Genomic DNA, 13,412 nt, shown 5'->3' with positions numbered 1-13,412 from the left:
CCCACGGCAGACGGTCAGGCAGGGCGTAGTGCGGATATGGCTGTGTCCACTCGCCCACGACAGACGGGCAGGCAGCGCGCAGTGCGGATCTGGCTGTGTAAACTCGCCCACGGGAGACGGGCAGGCAGCGCGCAGTGCGGATCTGGCTGTGTCCACTCACCCACGGGAGACGGGCAGGCAGGGCGCAGTGCGGATCTGGCTGTGTCCACTCACCCACGGGAGACGGGCAGGCAGGGTGCAGTGCGTATCTGGCTGTGTCCACTCACCCACGGGAGAGGGTCAGGCAGGGCGCAGTGCGGATCTGGCTGTGTCTACTCACCCACGGCAGACGGGCAGGCAGGGCGCAGTGTGGATCTGTCTGTGTCCACTCACCCACAGCAGATGGTCAGGCAGGGCGCAGTGCGGATCTGGCGGTGTCCACTCGCCCACGGCAGACGGGCAGGCAGGGCGCAGTGCGGATCTGGCTGTGTCCACTCACCTACGGCAGACGGTCATGCAGGGTGCAGTGCGGATCTGGCTCTGTCCGCTCGCCCACGGCAGACGGGCAGGCAGGGCGCAGTGTGGATCTGGCTGTGTCCACTCACCCACGGCAGACGGTCAGGCAGGGCGTAGTGCGGATATGGCTGTGTCCACTCGCCCACGACAGACGGGCAGGCAGCGCGCAGTGCGGATCTGGCTGTGTAAACTCGCCCACGGGAGACGGGCAGGCAGCGCGCAGTGCGGATCTGGCTGTGTCCACTCACCCACGGGAGACGGGCAGGCAGGGCGCAGTGCGGATCTGGCTGTGTCCACTCACCCACGGGAGACGGGCAGGCAGGGTGCAGTGCGTATCTGGCTGTGTCCACTCACCCACGGGAGAGGGTCAGGCAGGGCGCAGTGCGGATCTGGCTGTGTCCACTCACCCACGGCAGACGGGCAGGCAGGGCGCAGTGCGGATATGGCTGTGTCCACTCACCCACGGCAGACGGTCAGGCAGGGCGCAGTGCGGATCTGGCTGTGTCCACTCACCCACGGGAGACGGTCAGGCAGGGCGCAGTGCGGATCTGGCTGTGTCCACTCACTGACGGGAGACGGGTAGGCAAGGTGAAGTGCGGATCTGGCTGTGTCCACTCACCCACGGGAGACGGGCAGGCAGGGCGCAGTGCGGATCTGGCTGTGTCCACTCACCCACGGGAGACGGTCAGGCAGGGCGCAGTGCGGATCTGGCTGTGTCCACTCACCCACTGCAGACGGGCAGGCAGGGCGCAGTGTGGATCTGGCTGTGTCCACTCACCCACGGCAGACGGTCAGGCAGGGCGCAGTGCGGATCTGGCTGTGTCCACTCACCCACGACAGACGGGCAGGCAGAGCGCAGTGCGGATCTGGCTGTGTCCACTCGCCCAGGGGAGACGGGCAGGCAGGGCGCAGTGCGGATCTGGCTGTGTCCACTCACCCACGGAAGGGGGTTAGGAAGGGCGCAGTGCGGATCTGGCTGTGTCCACTCACCCACGGCAGACGGTCAGGCAGGGCGCAGTGCGGATCTGGCTGTGTCCACTCGCCCACGGCAGACGGGCAGGCAGGGCGCAGTGTGGATCTGGCTGTGGTCACTCACCCACGGCAGAAGGTCAGGCAGGGCGCAGTGCGGATCTGGCTGTGTCCACTCGCCCACGGCAGACGGGCTGGCAGGGCGCAGTTTGGATCTGGCTGTGTCCTCTCACCCACGGGAGACCGACAGGCAGGGCGCAGTGCGGATCTGGCTGTGTCCACTCACCCACGGCAGGCGTTCAGGCAGGGCGCAGTGCGGATGGGGCTGTGTCCACTCGCCCACGGCAGACGGGCAGGCAGTGCGCAGTGCGGATCTGGCTGTGTCCGCTCGCCCACGGCAGACGGGCAGGCAGGGCGCAGTGTGGATCTGGCTGTGTACACTCACCGACGGCAGACGGTCAGGCAGGGCGCAGTTCGGATCTGGCTGTGTCCACTCACCCACGGGAGAGGGTCAGGCAGGGCGCAGTGCGGATCTGGCTGTGTCCACTCACCCACGGCAGACGGGCAGGCAGGGCGCAGTGCGGATATGGCTGTGTCCACTCGCCCAATAAGACGGGCAGGCAGGGCGCAGTGCGGATCTGGCTGTTTCCACTCGCCCACGGGAGTCGGGCAGGCAGCGTGCAGTGCAGATCTGGCTGTCTCCACTCACCCACGGGAGACGGGCAGGCAGGGCGCAGTGCGGATCTGGCTGTGTCCACTCACTGACGGGAGAAGGGCAGGCAAGGTGCAGTGCGGATCTGGCTGTCTCCACTCGCCCACGGAAGACGGGCAGGCAGCGCGCAGTGCGGATCTGGCTGTGTCCACTCACCCACGGGAGACGGGCAGGCAGGGCGCAGTGCGGATCTGGCTCTGTCCACTCACCCACGGGAGACGGGCAGGCAGGGCGCAGTGCGGATCTGGCTGTGTCCACTCACCCACGGGAGAGGGTCAGGCAGGGCGTAGTGCGGATATGGCTGTGTCCACTCGCCCACGACAGACGGGCAGGCAGCGCGCAGTGCGGATCTGGCTGTGTCCGCTCGCCCACGGCAGACGGGCAGGCAGGGCGCAGTGTGGATCTGGCTGTGTCCACTCACCCACGGCAGACGGTTAGGCAGGGCGTAGTGCGGATATGGCTGTGTCCACTCACCCACGGCAGACGGTCAGGCAGGGCGTAGTGCGGATATGGCTGTGTCCACTCACTGACGGGAGACGGGCAGGCAGGGCGCAGTGCGGATCTGGCTGTGTCGACTCACCAACGGGAGACTGGCAGGCAGGGCGCAGTGCGGATCTGGCGGTGTCCACTCACCCACGAAGGACGGTCAGGCAGGGTGCAGTGCGGATCTTGCTGTGTCCACTCACCCACAGCAGACGGTCAGGCAGGGCGCAGTGTGGATCTGGCTGTGTCCGCTCGCCCACGGCAGACGGTCAGGCAGTGCGCAGTGCGGATCTGGCTGTGTCCGCTCGCCCACGGCAGACGGGCATGCAGGGCGCAGTGCGGATATGGCTGTGTCCACTCGCCCACGACAGACAGGCAGGCAGTGCGCAGTGCGGATCTGGCTGTTTCTACTCACCCACGGGAGACGGGCAGGCAGCGCGCAGTGCGGATCTGGCTGTGTCCACTCACCCACGGGAGACGGGCAGGCAGGGCACAGTGCGGATCTGGCTGTGTCCACTCACTGACAGGAGACGGGCAGGCAAGGTGCAGTGCGAATCTGCCTGTGTCCACTCACCCACGGGAGACGGGCAGGCAGGGCGCAGTGCGGATCTGGCTGTGTCCACACACCCACGGGAGACGGTCAGGCAGGGCGCAGTGCGGATCTGGCTGTGTCCACTCACCCACGGCAGACGGGCAGGCAGGGCGCAGTGTGGATCTGGCTGTGTCCACTCGCCCACTGGAGACGGGCAGGCAGGGCGCAGTGTGGATCTGGCTGTGTCCACTCGCCGACTGGAGACGGGCAGGCAGGGCGCAGTGCGGATCTGGCTGTGTACACTCGCCCACGGGAGACGGGCAGGCAGGGCGCAGTGCGGATCTGGCTGTGTCCACTCACTGACGGTAGACGGGCAGGCAAGGCGCAGTGCGGATCTGGCTGTGTCCACTCACCCACGGCACACGGGCAGGCAGAGCGCAGTGCGGATCGGGCTGTGTCCACTCGCCCACGGGAGACGGGCAGGTAGGGCGCAGTGCGGATCTGGCTGTGTCCACTCACTGACGGGAGACGGGCAGGCAGGGCGCAGTGCGGATCTGGCTGTGTCCACTCACCCACGGCAGACGGGCTGGCAGGGCGCAGTGCGGATCTGGCTGTGTCCACTCCCCTACGGCAGACGGTCAGGCAGGGCGCAGTGCGGATCTGGCTGTGTCCGCTCGCCCACGGCAGACGGTCAGGCAGGGCGTAGTGCGGATATGGCTGTGTCCACTCGCCCACGACAGACGGGCAGGCAGCGCGCAGTGCGGATATGGCTGTGTCCACTCGCCCACGGGAGACGGGCAGGCAGCGCGCAGTGCGGATCTGGCTGTGTCCACTCACCCACGGGAGACGTGAAGGCATGGCGCAGTGCGGATCTGGCTGTGTCCACTCACCCACGGGAGAGGGTCAGGCAGGGCGCAGTGCGGATCTGGCTGTGTCCACTCACCCACGGCAGAAGGGCAGGCAGGGCGCAGTGCGGATATGGCTGTGTCCACTCGCCCACGAAAGACGGGAGGCAGCGCGCAGTGCGGATCTGGCTGTTTCCACTCGCGCACGGGAGACGGGCAGGCAGGGCGCAGTGCGGATCTGGCTGTGTCCACTCACCCAAGGGAGACGGTCAGGCAGGGCGCAGTGCGGATCTGGCTGTGTCCACTCACCCACGGCAGACGGGCAGGCAGGGCGCAGTGTGGATCTGGCTGTGTCCACTCACCCACGGGAGAGGGTCAGGCAGGGCGCAGTGCGGATCTGGCTGTGTCCACTCACCCACGGCAGATGGGCAGGCAGGTCGCAGTGCGGATATGGCTGTGTCCACTCGCCTAATAAGACGGGCAGGCAGGGCGCAGTGCGGATCTGGCTGTTTCCACTCGCCCACAGGAGACGGGCAGGCAGCGCGCAGTGCGGATCTGGCTGTCTCCACTCACCCACGGGAGACGGGCAGGCAGGGCGCAGTGCGGATCTGGCTGTGTCCACTCACTGACGGGAGAAGGGCAGGCAAGGTGCAGTGCGGATCTGGCTGTGTCCACTCGCCCACGGGAGACGGGCAGGCAGCGCGCAGTGCGGATCTGGCTGTGTCCACTCACCCACGGGAGACGGGCAGGCAGGGCGCAGTGCGGATCTGGCTCTGTCCACTCACCCACGGGAGACGGGCAGGCAGGGCGCAGTGCGGATCTGGCTGTGTCCACTCACCCACGGGAGAGGGTCAGGCAGGGCGCAGTGCGGATCTGGCTATGTCCACTCACCCACGGCAGACGGGCAGGCAGGGCGCAGTGTGGATCTGGCTGTGTCCACTCACCCACGGCAGACGGGCAGGCAGGGCGCAGTGCGGATATGGCTGTGTCCACTCGCCCACGACAGACGGGCAGGCAGCGCGCAGTGCAGATCTGGCTGTTTCCGCTCGCCCACGGGAGACGGGCAGGCAGCGCGCAGTGCGGATCTGGCTGTGTCCACTCACCCACGGGAGACGGGCAGGCAGGGCGCAGTGTGGATCTGGCTGTGTCCACTCACTGACGGGAGACGGGCAGGCAAGGTGCAGTGCGGATCTGGCTGTGTCCACTCACCCACGGGAGACGGGCAGGCAGGGCGCAGTGCGGATCTCGCTGTGTCCACTCACCCACGGCAGACGGTCAGGCAGGGCGTAGTGCGGATCTGGCTGTGTCCACTCACCCACGGGAGACGGCAGGCAGGGCGCAGTGCGGATCTGGCTGTGTCCACTCACCTACGGCAGACGGTCAGGCAGGGCGCAGTGCGGATCTGGCTGTGTCCACTCACCCACGGCAGAAGGGCAGGCAGGGCGCAGTGCGGATCTGGTTGTGTCCACTCTCCCACGGCCGACGGGCAGGCAGGGCGCAGTGTGGATCTGGCTGTGTCCACTCACCCACGGCAGACGGTCAGGCAGAGCGCAGTGCAGATCTGGCTGTGTCCACTCACCAACGGCAGGCGGTCAGGCAGAGCGCAGTGCGGATCTGGCTATGTCCACTCACTGACGGGAGACGGGCAGGCAGGGCGCAGTGCGGATCTGGCGGTGTCCACTCACCCACGGGAGACGGGCAGGGAGGCCGCAGTGCGGATCTGGCGGTGTCCACTCACCCACGAAGGACGGTCAGGCAGGGCGCAGTGCGGATCTGGCTGTGTCCACTCACCAACGGGAGACGGGCAGGTAGGGCGCAGTGCGGATCTGGCTGTGTCCACTCACCCACGTGAGACGGGCAGGCAAGCCGCAGTGCGTATCTGGCTGTGTCCACTCACCCACGGGAGACGGTCAGGAAGGGCGCAGTGCAAATCTGGCTGTGTCCACTCACCCACGGCAGACGGGCAGGCAGGGCACAGTGTGGATCTGGCTGTGTCCACTCACCCACGGCAGACGGGCAGGCACGGCGCAGTGCGGATCTGGCTGTGTCCACTCACCCACGACAGGCGGTCAGGCAGGGTGCAGTGCGGATCTGGCTGTGTCCACTCACCCACGGCAGATGGTCAGGCAGTGCACAGTGCGGATCTGGCTGTGTCCGCTCGCACACGGCAGACGGGCAGGCAGGGCGCAGTGTGGATCTGGCTGTGTCCACTCACCCACGGCAGACGGTCAGGCAGGGCGTAGTGCGGATATGGCTGTGTCCACTCGCCCACGACAGATGGGCAGACAGCGCGCAGTGCGGATCTGGCTGTGTCCACTCGCCCACGGGAGACGGGTAGGCAGCGCGCAGTGCGGATCTGGCTGTGTCCACTCGCCCACGGGAGACGGGCAGGCAGCACGCAGTGCGGATCTGGCTGTGTCCACTCACCCACGGGAGACGGGCAGGCAGGGTGCAGTGCGGATCTGGCTGTGTCCACTCACCCACGAGAGAGGGTCAGGCAGGGCGCAGTGCGGATCTGGCTGTGTCCGCTCGCCCACGCCAGACGGTCAGGCAGTGCGCAGTGCGGATCTGGCTGTGTCCGCTCGCCCACGGCAGACGGGCATGCAGGGCGCAGTGCGGATATGGCTGTGTTCACTCGCCCACGACAGACGGGCAGGCAGTGCGCAGTGCGGATTTGGCTGTTTCTACTCGCCCACGGGAGACGGGCAGGCAGCGCGCAGTGCGGATCTGGCTGTGTCCACTCACCCACGGAAGACGGGCTGGCAGGGCACAGTGCGGATCTGGCTGTGTCCACTCACTGACAGGAGACGGGCAGGCAAGGTGCAGTGCGAATCTGCCTGTGTCCACTCACCCACGGGAGACGGGCAGGCAGGGCGCATTGCGGATCTGGCTGTGTCCACACACCCACGGGAGACGGTCTGGCAGGGCGCAGTGCGGATCTGGCTGTGTCCACTCACCCACGGTAGACGGGCAGGCAGGGCGCAGTGTGGATCTGGCTGTCTCCACTCGCCCACTGGAAACGGGCAGGCAGGGCGCAGTGCGGATCTGGCTGTGTCCTCTCGCCGACTGGAGACGGGCAGGCAGGGCGCAGTGCAGATCTGGCTGTGTACAGTCGCCCACGGGAGACGGGCAGGCAGGGCGCAGTGCGGATCTGGCTGTGTCCACTCACTGACGGGAGACGGGCAGGCAAGGCGCAGTGCGGATCTGGCTGTGTCCACTCACCCACGGCAGACGGGCAGTCAGAGCGCAGTGCGGATCGGGCTGTGTCCACTCGCCCACGGGAGACGGGCAGGTAGGGCGCAGTGCGGATCTGGCTGTGTCCACTCACTGACGGGAGACGGGCAGGCAGGGCGCAGTGTGGATCTGGCTGTGTCCACTCACCCACGGCAGAAGGGCAGGCAGGGCGCAGTGCGGATCTGGCTGTGTCCACTCACCCACGGCAGACGGTCAGGCAGGGCGCAGTGTGGATCTGGCTGTGTCCACTCGCCCACGGCAGACGGGCTGGCAGGGCGCAGTGCGGATCTGGCTGTGTCCACTCACCTACGGCAGACGGTCAGGCAGGGCGCAGTGCGGATCTGGCTGTGTCCGCTCGCCCACGGCAGACGGGCAGGCAGGGCGCAGTGTGGATCTGGCTGTGTCCACTCACCGACGGCAGACGGTCAGGCAGGGCATAGTGCGGATATGGCTGTGTCCACTCGCCCACGACAGACGGGCAGGCAGCGCGCAGTGCGGATATGGCTGTGTCCACTCGCCCACGGGAGACGGGCAGGCAGCGCGCAGTGCGGATCTGGCTGTGTCCACTCACCCACGGGAGAAGGGCAGGCAGGGCGCAGTGCGGATCTGGCTGTGTCCACTCACCCACGGGAGACAGGCAGGCAGGGCGCAGTGCGGATCTGGCTGTGTCCACTCACCCACGGGAGAGGGTCAGGCAGGGCGCAGTGCGGATCTGGCTGTGTCCACTCACCCACGGCAGACGGGCAGGCAGGGCGCAGTGCGGATATGGCTGTGTCCACTCGCCCACGAAAGACGGGCAGGCAGCGCGCAGTGCGGATCTTGCTGTTTCCCCTCTCCCACGGGAGACGAGCAGGCAGCGCGCAGTGCGGATCTGGCTGTGTCCAATCACCCACGGCAGACGGTCAGGAAGGGCGCAGTGCGGATCTGGCTGTGTCCACTCGACCACGGCAGAGGGGCAGGCAGGGCGCAGTGTGGATCTGGCTGTGTCCACTCACCCACGGCTGACCGTCAGGCAGGGCGCAGTGCGGATCTGGCTGTGTCCACTCACCCACGGCTGACCGTCAGGCAGGGCGCAGTGCGGATCTAGCAGTGTCCACTCGCCCACGGCAGACGGGCAGGAAGGGCGCAGTGCGGATCTGGCTGTGTCCACTCACCCACGGCAGACGGTCAGGCAGGGCGCAGTGCGGAATGGGCTGTGTCCACTCGCCCACGGCAGACGGGCAGGCAGGGCGCAGTGCGGATCTGGCTGTGTCCACTCACCGACGGCAGACGGTCAGGCAGGGCGCAGTGCGGATCTGGCTGTGTCCACTCACTGACGGGAGACGGGCAGGCAGGGCGCAGTGCGGATCTGGCTGTGTCCACTCACCCACGGGAGACGGGCAGGCAGGGCGCAGTGCGGATTTGGCGGTGTCCACTCATCCACGAAGGACGGACAGGCAGGGTGCAGTGCGCATCTGGCTGTGTCCACTCACCCACGGGAGACGTGCAGGTAGGGCGCAGTGCGGATCTGGCTGTGTCCACTCACCCACGTGAGACGGGCAGGCAAGGCGCAGTGCGGATCTGGCTGTGTGCACTCACCCACGGGAGACGGTCAGGCAGGGCGCAGTGCGGATCTGGCTGTGTCCACTCACCCACGGCAGACGGGCAGGCAGGACGCAGTGTGGATCTGGCTGTGTCCACTCACCCACGGGAGACGGGCAGGCAGGGCGCAGTGCGGATCTGGCGGTGTCCACTCACCCACGGCAGACGGTCAGGCAAAGCGCAGTGTGGATCTGGCTGTGTCCACTCACCCACCGCAGACGGTCAGGCACGGCGCAGTGCGGATCTGGCTGTGTCCACTCGCCCACGGCACAGGGGCAGGCAGGGCGCAGTGTGGATCTGGCTGTGTCCACTCACCCACGGCAGACGGTCAGGCAGGGCGCAGTGCGGATCTGGCTGTGTCCACTCACCAACGGCAGGCGGTCAGGCAGAGCGCAGTGCGGATCTGGCTGTGTCCACTCACTGACGGGAGACGGGCAGGCAGGGCGCAGTGCGGATCTGGCTGTGTCCACTCACCCACGGGAGACGGGCAGGCAGGGCGCAGTGCGGATCTGGCGGTGTCCACTCACCCACGAAGGACGGTCAGGCAGGGCGCAGTGCGGATCTAGCTGTGTCCACTCACCAACGGGAGACGGGCAGGTAGGGCGCAGTGCGGATCTGGCTGTGTCCACTCACCCACGTGTGACAGGCAGGCAAGCCGCAGTGCGGATCTGGCTGTGTCCACTCACCCACGGGAGATGGTCAGGAAGGGCGCAGTGCGGATCTGGCTGTGTCCACTCACCCACGGCAGACGGGCAGGCAGGGCGCAGTGTGGATCTGGCTGTGTCCACTCACCCACGGCAGACGGGCAGGCAGGGCGCAGTGCGGATCTGGCTGTGTCCACTCACCCACGACAGGCGGTCAGGCAGGGCGCAGTGCGGATCTGGCTGTGTCCACTCACCCACGACAGGCGGTCAGGCAGGGCGCAGTGCGGATCTGGCTGTGTACACTCACCCACGGCAGAAGGGCAGGCAGGGCGCAGTGCGGATCAGGCTGTGTCCACTCGCCCACGGGAGACGGAAAGGCAGGGCGCAGTGCGGATCTGGCTGTGTCCACTCACCCACGGCAGGCGGTCAGGCAGGGCGCAGTGCAGATCTGGCTGTGTCCACTCACCCACGGCAGACGGTCAGGCAGGGCGCAGTGCGGATCTGGCTGTGTCCACTCGCCCACAGCATAGGGACAGGCAGGACGCAGTGTGGATCTGGCTGTGTCCACTCACCCACAGCAGACGGGCAGGCAGGGCGCAGTGCGGATCTGGCTGTGTCCACTCGCCTACGGCAGACGGTCAGGCAGGGCGCAGTGCGGATCTGGCTCTGTCCGCTCGCCCACGGCAGACGGGCAGGCAGGGCGCAGTGTGGATCTGGCTGTGTCCACTCACCCACGGCAGACGGTCAGGCACGGCGCAGTGCGGATCTGGCTGTGTCCACTCGCCCACGGCACAGGGGCAGGCAGGGCGCACTGTGGATCTGGCTGTGTCCACTCACCCACGGCAGACGGTCAGGCAGGGCGCAGTGCGGATCTGGCTGTGTCCACTCACCCACGGCAGATGGTCAGGCAGGGCGCAGTGCGGATCTGGCTGTGTCCACTCACCAACGGCAGGCGGTCAGGCAGAGCGCAGTGCGGATCTGGCTGTGTCCACTCACTGACGGGAGACGGGCAGGCAGGGCACAGTGCGGATCTGGCTGTGTCCACTCACCCACGGGAGACGGGCAGGCAGGGCGCAGTGCGGATCTGGCGGTGTCCACTCACCCACGAAGGACGGTCAGGCAGGGCGCAGTGCGGATCTGGCTGTGTACACTCACCAACGGGAGACGGGCAGGTAGGGCGCATTGCGGATCTGGCTGTGTCCACTCACCCACATGTGACGGGCAGGCAAGCCGCAGTGCGGATCTGGCTGTGTCCAGTCACCCACGGGAGACGGTCAGGAAGGGCGCAGTGCGGATCTGGCTGTGTCCACTCACCCACAGCAGACGGTCAGGCAGGGCGCAGTGCGGATCTGGCTGTGTCCACTCGCCCACGGCAGACGGGCTGGCAGGGCGCAGTGCGGATCTGGCTGTGTCCACTCACCTACGGCAGACGGTCAGGCAGGGCGCAGTGCGGATCTGGCTGTGTCCGCTCGCCCACGGCAGACGGGCAGGCAGGGCGCAGTGTGGATCTGGCTGTGTCCACTCACCGACGGCAGACGGTCAGGCAGGGCGTAGTGCGGATATGGCTGTGTCCACTCGCCCACGACAGACGGGCAGGCAGCGCGCAGTGCGGATATGGCTGTGTCCACTCGCCAACGGGAGACGGGCAGGCAGCGCGCAGTGCGGATCTGGCTGTGTCCACTCACCCACGGGAGAAGGGCAGGCAGGGCGCAGTGCGGATCTGGCGGTGTCCACTCACCCACGGCAGACGGGCAGGCAGGGCGCAGTGCGGATATGGCTGTGTCCACTCGCCCACGACAGACGGGCAGGCAGAGCGCAGTGCGGATCTGGCTGTTTCCACTCGCCCACGGGAGACGGGCAGGCAGCGCGCAGTGCGGATCTGGCTGTGTCCACTCACCCACGGGAGTCGGGCAGGCAGGGCGCAGTGCGGATCTGGCTGTGTCCACTCACTGACGGGAGACGGGCAGGCACGGTGCAGTGCGGATCTGGCTGTGTCCACTCACCCACGGGAGACGGGCAGGCAGGGCGCAGTGCGGATCTGGCTGTGTCCACTCACCCACGGGAGACGGTCAGGCAGGGCGCATTGCGGATCTGGCTGTGTCCACTCACCCACGGCAGACGGGCAGGCAGGGCGCAGTGCAGATCTGGCTGTGTCCACTCACCCACGGCAGACGGTCAGGCAGGGCGCAGTGCGGATCTGGCTGTGTCCACTCGCCCACAGCATAGGGACAGGCAGGGCGCAGTGCGGATCTGGCTGTGTCCACTCACCCACAGCAGACGGGCAGGCAGGGCGCAGTGCGGATGTGGCTGTGTCCACTCGCCTACGGCAGACGGTCAGGCAGGGCGCAGTGCGGATCTGGCTCTGTCCGCTCGCCCACGGCAGATGGTCAGGCAGGGCGCAGTGCGGATCTGGCTGTGTCCACTCACCAACGGCAGGCGGTCAGGCAGAGCGCAGTGCGGATCTGGCTGTGTCCACTTACTGACGGGAGACGGGCAGGCAGGGCGCAGTGCGGATCTGGCTGTGTCCACTCACCCACGGGAGACGGGCAGGCAGGGCGCAGTGCAGATCTGGCGGTGTCCACTCACCCACGAAGGACGGTCAGGCAGGGCGCAGTGCGGATCTGGCTGTGTCAACTCACCAACGGGAGACGGGCAGGTAGGGCGCAGTGCGGATCTGGCTGTGTCCACTCACCCACATGTGACGGGCAGGCAAGCCGCAGTGCGGATCTGGCTGTGTCCAGTCACCCACGGGAGACGGTCAGGAAGGGCGCAGTGCGGATCTGGCTGTGTCCACTCACCCACTGCAGACGGTCAGGCAGGGCGCAGTGCGGATCTGGCTGTGTCCACTCGCCCACGGCAGACGGGCTGGCAGGGCGCAGTGCGGATCTGGCTGTGTCCACTCACCTACGGCAGACGGTCAGGCAGGGCGCAGTGCGGATCTGGCTGTGTCCGCTCGCCCACGGCAGACGGGCAGGCAGGGCGCAGTGTGGATCTGGCTGTGTCCACTCACCGACGGCAGACGGTCAGGCAGGGCGCAGTGCGGATATGGCTGTGTCCACTCGCCCACGAAAGACGGGAGGCAGCGCGCAGTGCGGATCTGGCTGTTTCCACTCGCGCACGGGAGACGGGCAGGCAGCGCGCAGTGCGGATCTGGCTGTGTCCACTCACCCACGGGAGAAGGGCAGGCAGGGCGCAGTGCGGATCTGGCGGTGTCCACTCACCCACGGCAGACGGGCAGGCAGGGCGCAGTGCGGATATGGCTGTGTCCACTCGCCCACGACAGACGGGCAGGCAGCAGGCAGTGCGGATCTGGCTGTTTCCACTCGCCCACGGGAGACGGGCAGGCAGCGCGCAGTGCGGATCTGGCTGTGTCCACTCACCCACGGGAGACGGGCAGGCAGGGCGCAGTGCGGATCTGGCTGTGTCCACTCACTGACGGGAGACGGGCAGGCACGGTGCAGTGCGGATCTGGCTGTGTCCACTCACCCACGGGAGACGGGCAGGCAGGGCGCAGTGCGGATCTGGCTGTGTCCACTCACCCACGGGAGACGGTCAGGCAGGGCGCATTGCGGTTCTGGCTGTGTCCACTCACCCACGGCAGACGGGCAGGCAGGGCGCAGTGTGGATCTGGCTGTGTCCACTCACCCACGGCAGACGGTCAGGCAGGGCGCAGTGCGGATCTGACTGTGTCCACTCACCCACGGCAGACGGTCAGGCAGGGCGCAGTGCGGATCTGGCTGTGTCCACTCGCCCACGGGAGACGGGCAGGAAGGGCACAGTGCGGATCTGGCTGTGTCCACTCACTGACAGGAGACGGGCAGGCAAGGTGCAGTGCGAATCTGGCTGTGTCCACTCACCCACGGGAGACGGGCAGGAAGGGCACAGTGCGGATCTGGCTGTGTCCACTCACTGACAGG

The sequence above is a fragment of the Microcebus murinus genome, chromosome 23 (assembly GCF_040939455.1).
Source record: "Microcebus murinus isolate Inina chromosome 23, M.murinus_Inina_mat1.0, whole genome shotgun sequence".
NCBI classification, from domain to species: domain Eukaryota; kingdom Metazoa; phylum Chordata; class Mammalia; order Primates; family Cheirogaleidae; genus Microcebus; species Microcebus murinus.
This window is presented reverse-complemented; position numbering follows the sequence as displayed.